Genomic DNA, 6382 nt, shown 5'->3' with positions numbered 1-6382 from the left:
ATGGAGTGAGTATACTATATTTATTTATTAATATACGTTTTCGCATATAGGCATATAAATACGTATATTATATACATCAACAATTAAGGAAAAGGGGTGATGGATTTGAGAGAAAACAAGAGACAGAGTATGTAGGAGTGGTTTGAAGGAGAAAAGAGAAGGGAGAAAATAATATGATGCATTTTAACTTCAAAAATATCCTCCTTGGTTCAGTGTCACTATTTTAAAATTTGTAAGTCTAAGAAAGCCAAAAGGAAGAAACAAAAGTAAATGTATTTTCTTATAACTTTTTAAGAACACAAATTATGATCTGATTAATTCAGTCTGAATACTTATTACAAATATATAAATTAGAAAATTAAGTAAAATAAATGTTTTCATAACCATCAACTGACTGATGAAAACATCTCATCACAAGTACACTTTGAGGATATCTGTGCTTTCTTGACCACATTACTAATCTTATTCCCAAGTACTCGCTCTAGCCTGAATTTTATGACCATTACTTTATTTTTGTAATTGTCTTTCTAAGTTACCTACTTTTAATAATACCATGGTTCTTCATTTTTGGCAATTTTGTACATAAATAATTATATTTACATCATTTAAACCCTTTCTCCCCTCTAAGTCCTCTCCCGCCCCCTATACCCTTTCAAATTCCTGACCTCAACTTCTTTGTTATTATTATTACAATTGGTGTGTGTGTGTGTGTTATGTGTTATTTAAGCAATTTCCTCCAAGATAAGGCATTCATTTCCAAGAGAAATTCGTTAAGACTTAGTATATCCTAAAGGAAAGTGAACCATTCTGTCATGAAGGAAAGTTCCTTAAGACTTACAATGCTACTTGTTCTTGGATATTTAGTTTATTTTTGTGCACATGAGTGCATTGTTTATGTATATGCCTATGCCACATTTGTGCCTGATACCCACAGAGATAAGAAGAAGGCCTTTGAACTGGAATTACCGAGGCTGTATGCTAGAAATTAAACCCAGGTATTTAAACTGATAAGAACAGATACTACACTTGATCTTAGCCAAAAGGCCGAGGAGCGATGACCTAGGTATTTAAAAACAAGTGCTTTTAACCACTAAGTCATCTCTTCAGTCCCAAGACTCTTAATGTTCTAACAGGAGGCTTTTTAAAACTAGGGAATAGAGCCGGGCGATGGTGGTGCATGCCTTTAATCCCAGCACTCAGGAGACAGAGGCAGGCGGATCTCTGTGAGTTTGAGGCCTGGCTGGACTGATAGCCTCCAAAACAATACAGAGAAACCCTGTCTCGTAAAAACCAAAACAAAAAAAAATTAGGGAATAACTCAAAACCCTTGGAAGTCTCTGAAGTTGGCCAAATGCCAAGACAATTCCTTCCCTAAGTTTATACACATAGTAAAGACATAATCATTGGGGTTTCCTGGAAGTGGTAGAGATTGTTTCCTGGAGATTTTATTCTAAATGAGATCAGTTTTTAGGTAGAGAGGAACTCAATTTAACATTTCTGTGTATACAACCTTGTTCTCCTTAGCATCAGGCAATTTTCTATATTTTTCTTTTAAGTGAATTGCACTGTTTGTCTTCAAGCCCACACTGTATTTGCACTTGCCATGCTCTACATACGAATCTTGATAGTCAGTGGATTGACTCATGTCCTCACTTTTTGCTTATTTACCCTCTTGAAATCCTTTGGCTGCTCCTAGCTTTTTCTCTTTAAAAAATTTTTAGGATTAACATAGTCTAGTGTTTTTATTTATTCTTTGAAAATTTCATACATGTATACAATGTCTCTATATCATCTCCACACTCATTCTTCTCTCCACTTTCCCCAGACCCCCAAAATGAATGTATTTTTTGTTTATTTACCCTTTTGCAGCAGATGATAGTTAATTCAAAGATTCCTACTTGCTCAAAGTGCTGAGAATAAGGATATCTCAGCTTTCAGCAAGGCATCGATATAAGCTTTTCTAAGGCGCAGAGACAATTTACAAAGAAAAGGCATAAACAATGGAAGATCCACATGATGAGGAGGGGTAACCGTGAAATGTTTTCTTCTGGGAGTCACATGACTACTGCAGTAATGAACTCACAGATGCTGCCATTGCCCATATACCATATCCTGCAAAGAGTGGGTATCAACATTCGGTTATATCTTGTGGAGGAAACTCATCTGCCTGCCCTTTGGGGGTTATATGTAAGGAAGACTTTGTAACAGTTGATAGTTGATGTAAGAGATGAGTCATCATGTTCAGTGAGGTAGCAAATGCTAGGTTATACATGCTCTAATGGATGGCAGTGACCCTGGTTAGGGTCTTGGATCACAAAATGAAAGCAAAACAAAAGGTACCATAATCGCAGGGTAAATTACAAGGAATAGGATAGTATTGAGTGGAAAGTATTCTATACCTTTATGACATCAATGAATGAGCTATTTTTTAAATAAAATAAATTTAGAATTTTAGAGTCACTATGCCAAAGTGAAATCAATTTAAAAGTTTAGAATCAGGTATGGATGAAGGCTATATTATGGCATTTGAGATAGTAATCAATCTCATTATGGGGGAAAGACATTTAAAGTACCCTCTCCACTATTGCTTAGATTCTTAGTTGGGGTCATTCTTGTGGATTCCAGGGAATTTCCCTAGTGCCAGGTTTCTCGGTATCCCCACAATGACTCCCTCTATTAAGGTATGTCTTTCCTTGCTCTCCTTCTCTGTCCTTCCCCTAACTCAACCTTCTTTTTCCCTCATGTTCTCCTCCTCCCTCCCCTTTTTCCCTCTTCTCTCTCATTACTCCCTCCCACATCCCCTCACACTCACAATTTATTTAGAAAATTTTGTTCCTTTCTCCTTCTTGGAGGGTCCATGTATGCCTCTTTAGTGTCCTCCTTGTTTCCTAGCTTCTCTGGAGGTTATCCATCCTTTACTGTATGTCTAATATTCACTTATGAGTGAATACATACAATGTGTGTCTTTCTGTGTCTGGGTTACCTCACTCAGGATGGTTTCTTCTCGTTTCATCCATTTGCCTTCAAATTTCAAGAATTGGAAGCAGAATCAGAGATTCAGAGCTAAGTACTGAGCTGAACTCCTGGAATCCAGTTGTAGAGAGGGAGGAGTGATGAACAAAGAGGGCAAGACTATGTTGGGAAAGCCCACAGAAACAGCTGACTTGATCAAGTGGGAGCTCACTGACTCCAGACTTACAGTTGGAGAACCTGCATAAGACCAAACTAGGCCTCCTCAAAGTGGGTGTCAGTAGAGGAGGCAGTCTATGGGTCCACTGGCAATGGATCCAGTATTTATCCTTAGTGCATGAACTGACTTTTTGGAGCCCATTCCCTATGTAGGGATACCTTGTTCAACACAAATACAGCAGGGAGGGCCTCAGTCCTGCCCCAAATGATGTGACAGACTTTGATGATTCCCCATGGGAGAACTCACACTCTCTGAGGAATGTATAGGGGGGGTTGGGAGATGGGGGAGTGGGATGACAGGAGGGAGAGGGAACTGGAATTGGTATGTAAAGTAAGATTGTTTTTAATTGAAAAATTTAAATAATAAAAAAGAATCAGGACAAAGAAAAAAGTTTAGAATCAATTTATCAAGTTTTATAAAAGCTATTATTAAGGTTTAAGGAGTACTAAATTTGGGGAAACTTGATAGTTTTACACTATTAGAGCCTCTAGTTCTCTCTCTCTGTCTCTCTGTCTCTGTCTTTGTCTCTGTCTCTGTCTTTGTCTTTCTCTCTCTCTCTCTCTGAGTGTGTTTGTGTGTGTGTGTGTGTGTGTGTGTGTGTGTGTGTGTGTAAATGCAGCTTGCTGAGCCCATTTTCAGGTAAATGTATGAAACTACAAAACATCATACCATGTATGGTTACCTAGATCCAGAATATGACTGTTCTGTGTTCTCTCTTGTTTGTTAATTAGAATCTTTAATATCTCTCAGCCATTTGTATTTTTAAAACTTTATGTTTAGCTCCATGCCCCATATTTAATTAAATTGTTTTCAAAGACATTTAGTTGTTTTAAATTTCTGTGTGTTCTAGACGCTAACCTATGTCAACTATGTAGCTGTCAAAAATTTTCCCATTCTGTGAACTATTGCTTTGCTCAACTGATTGTGTCCTTGGAGAACCCTGATAGTGGAAGCATTAAGATCAGCAATTAATAAATGGGGCTTCATGAAACTAAGAAACTTTCATACAACAATTCATATACACATATTTTTAATTAATTAAAACAAAAACATTTGCACCGCAAGATTCTATACCATCATGAGTCTTGATTGTTCAAAAAGTGATAATACCATCTAGAATTGTGTGGGGATTAAATCAGTTAGCAAAGGTGAAGCTCTTGAAGTCTAGGCTGTTTCAGTTGGCAGAATTATTAATAATAGTACTAACATTTGATTCTTTTAATATAGTAGAAGAGCTAGGGGCCCCGGTACATTATATATTGGACAACCCTTTTAAACTCTCTGGTGTCATTTCCCTTACTAATAAAACAACGGAGTTGAGTTAATGGTCTCTAAATTCAATTATAGTTTTAATGTAAGAAACTGGGATTCTAAACCTATAAAAATAAGCATAAATCCACTTTCTTCCAACAACCTGCCAAGTATTCTGCATTATCTTTACAATATGAATAACTTCCATAACTCTTATTATTATTCCAAAATTCCAAAGGGTATATAATATTTTATCTCTCAATAAACAGTCTGAGTGTGCCATTTAATCACACTTCACATTTTAGTATATTAGTTGGTCCCTGCTATTTTCCAGCTATACTGATAAATTTTGACAAAGTGTAAAATAGCTAAAGACAGATGGCTTGCAGCTCCAACTGTTGGGGTCTATTTTCCTCTACAAGGAAGGTCAGTGACCCTTCAAACATTGTGGCCTCAGACTACATGATGGCTCTTATTTGCATGTTAGAGAAAGAGGGATTCAAGCACTTTAAGTTTCTTTCTAAAACATATGAGTTTCATCATGAAGTCTGACTGTTGCCGCTCACAGGTTTACTGTGGGCAGCCTCACACATGTCTTTGCACATTTTGAAATAAGCAACATATTAACAGAACACCAGTAAAATTAAACACTTCCCAAAGGAGACATCACCTTATACCCAAGAATAAGTCTTACATTTAAATTAATATGCTAAAAGCACTAAATTCAATATTTTCAAAAGGGGGATTTTATAGTATATGAATTACATTCTAAGAATTTAAATTCATTTTCCTATAATCACAATATTTTAGACCATCACTATTATATTCACTAACATTTGAAATTTTAGCAATATTTTTAAGCATTTATGCATTTATTGTGTGTGTGTGTGTGTGTGTGTGTGTGTGTGTGTGTTTGCTCACATGTCAAGGTATGGATGTGGGGGTATTGAGAGCAACTTGAGTAAATGGGGTCCCTCTTTCTATCATGTGCTTCGTGATCGGGGTCTAACACATATCTTCCTGTCAGTAGGCAGTGACGTTTCCCACTGACCATCCTGCCTTTTCCAATCATTCTGTGCTCATCACATGAAAACAATGTCAAGCATGCACAGTTATATTTGCATGGTGTCTCTCTAATTCACTATCTCCAAATAAGGACTCATCTTGAACACCATCACAAGGTCAAGAAATGTTAGTTAATGCTGATTTGTTTTTCCATAGTGCTTTACAGTATACAGTATACAGGTTTTATCATTCATGTATAATTACCAACAATGAGAGAAAAATATCTCATGTGAGTTACCCAGAGGTGAGTGGTTGAACTGGCACTCCATATTGGCTTTCTGAGTTAGGCTGTGTTCAGTCAACTGATAGTGTCTATAAGCAAGTGGTCTCCTCTATTTAATCCTGAAGAAGGAAGATAGAAACCAGAGGAATCTGTGCTGCAGGAGCTGACAGCTTCAAAGGGTGGAGGCCAGCCATCAGTTGAGAGTCATGCTCTGTTCCTGGAGAAGAGGAAACTGTACAGACATCAGTCATTGCACATGGCTGTGGCAGCAGGCTCACCTCATCTGTCAGTACTCAGATTGCCTGATTGTGGGTGGTCATTACACAGAATTATTTTCACATCAGTTAATCATAAAATTTATAGAATTGAGGTTCTCATGGTTGGAGAGTCCCTGTGCCTTAGAAGACATTTGTTAATATCTCAAGATATTTTTGTCACAACTGGATATGGTTGGGGAGTGACACAGGCATGGTCAGCAGGAGCCGAGGAGGATCCTGTTCAGCATACACAATGTACGAGATGGTTCTCTGAAGAATTTCCCAGTCCAACGTCAACAATGCTGAGGTTCAGAGTCACTATTCCAAATGCATTTGGAGTTCCTAAGTCCTTCAAGATGTATTCCCAAGCAGCAACAGACTGCTAGTTTGACTGTA

General features: G+C 37.4%; 1 pseudogene; it reads right to left on the bottom strand.

The window, feature by feature from the left end:
* Positions 1–957: 957 nt before the first annotated feature.
* On the bottom strand, positions 958–1056 carry LOC121144211 (annotated as a pseudogene).
* Positions 1057–6382: the final 5326 nt, after the last annotated feature.

Source organism: Mesocricetus auratus, unplaced genomic scaffold (assembly GCF_017639785.1).
Source record: "Mesocricetus auratus isolate SY011 unplaced genomic scaffold, BCM_Maur_2.0 Super-Scaffold_100014, whole genome shotgun sequence".
Lineage (NCBI taxonomy): Eukaryota > Metazoa > Chordata > Mammalia > Rodentia > Cricetidae > Mesocricetus > Mesocricetus auratus.
The sequence above is the reverse complement of the archived record's forward strand: the minus strand, read 5'-3'. Positions and strand labels throughout refer to the sequence as shown.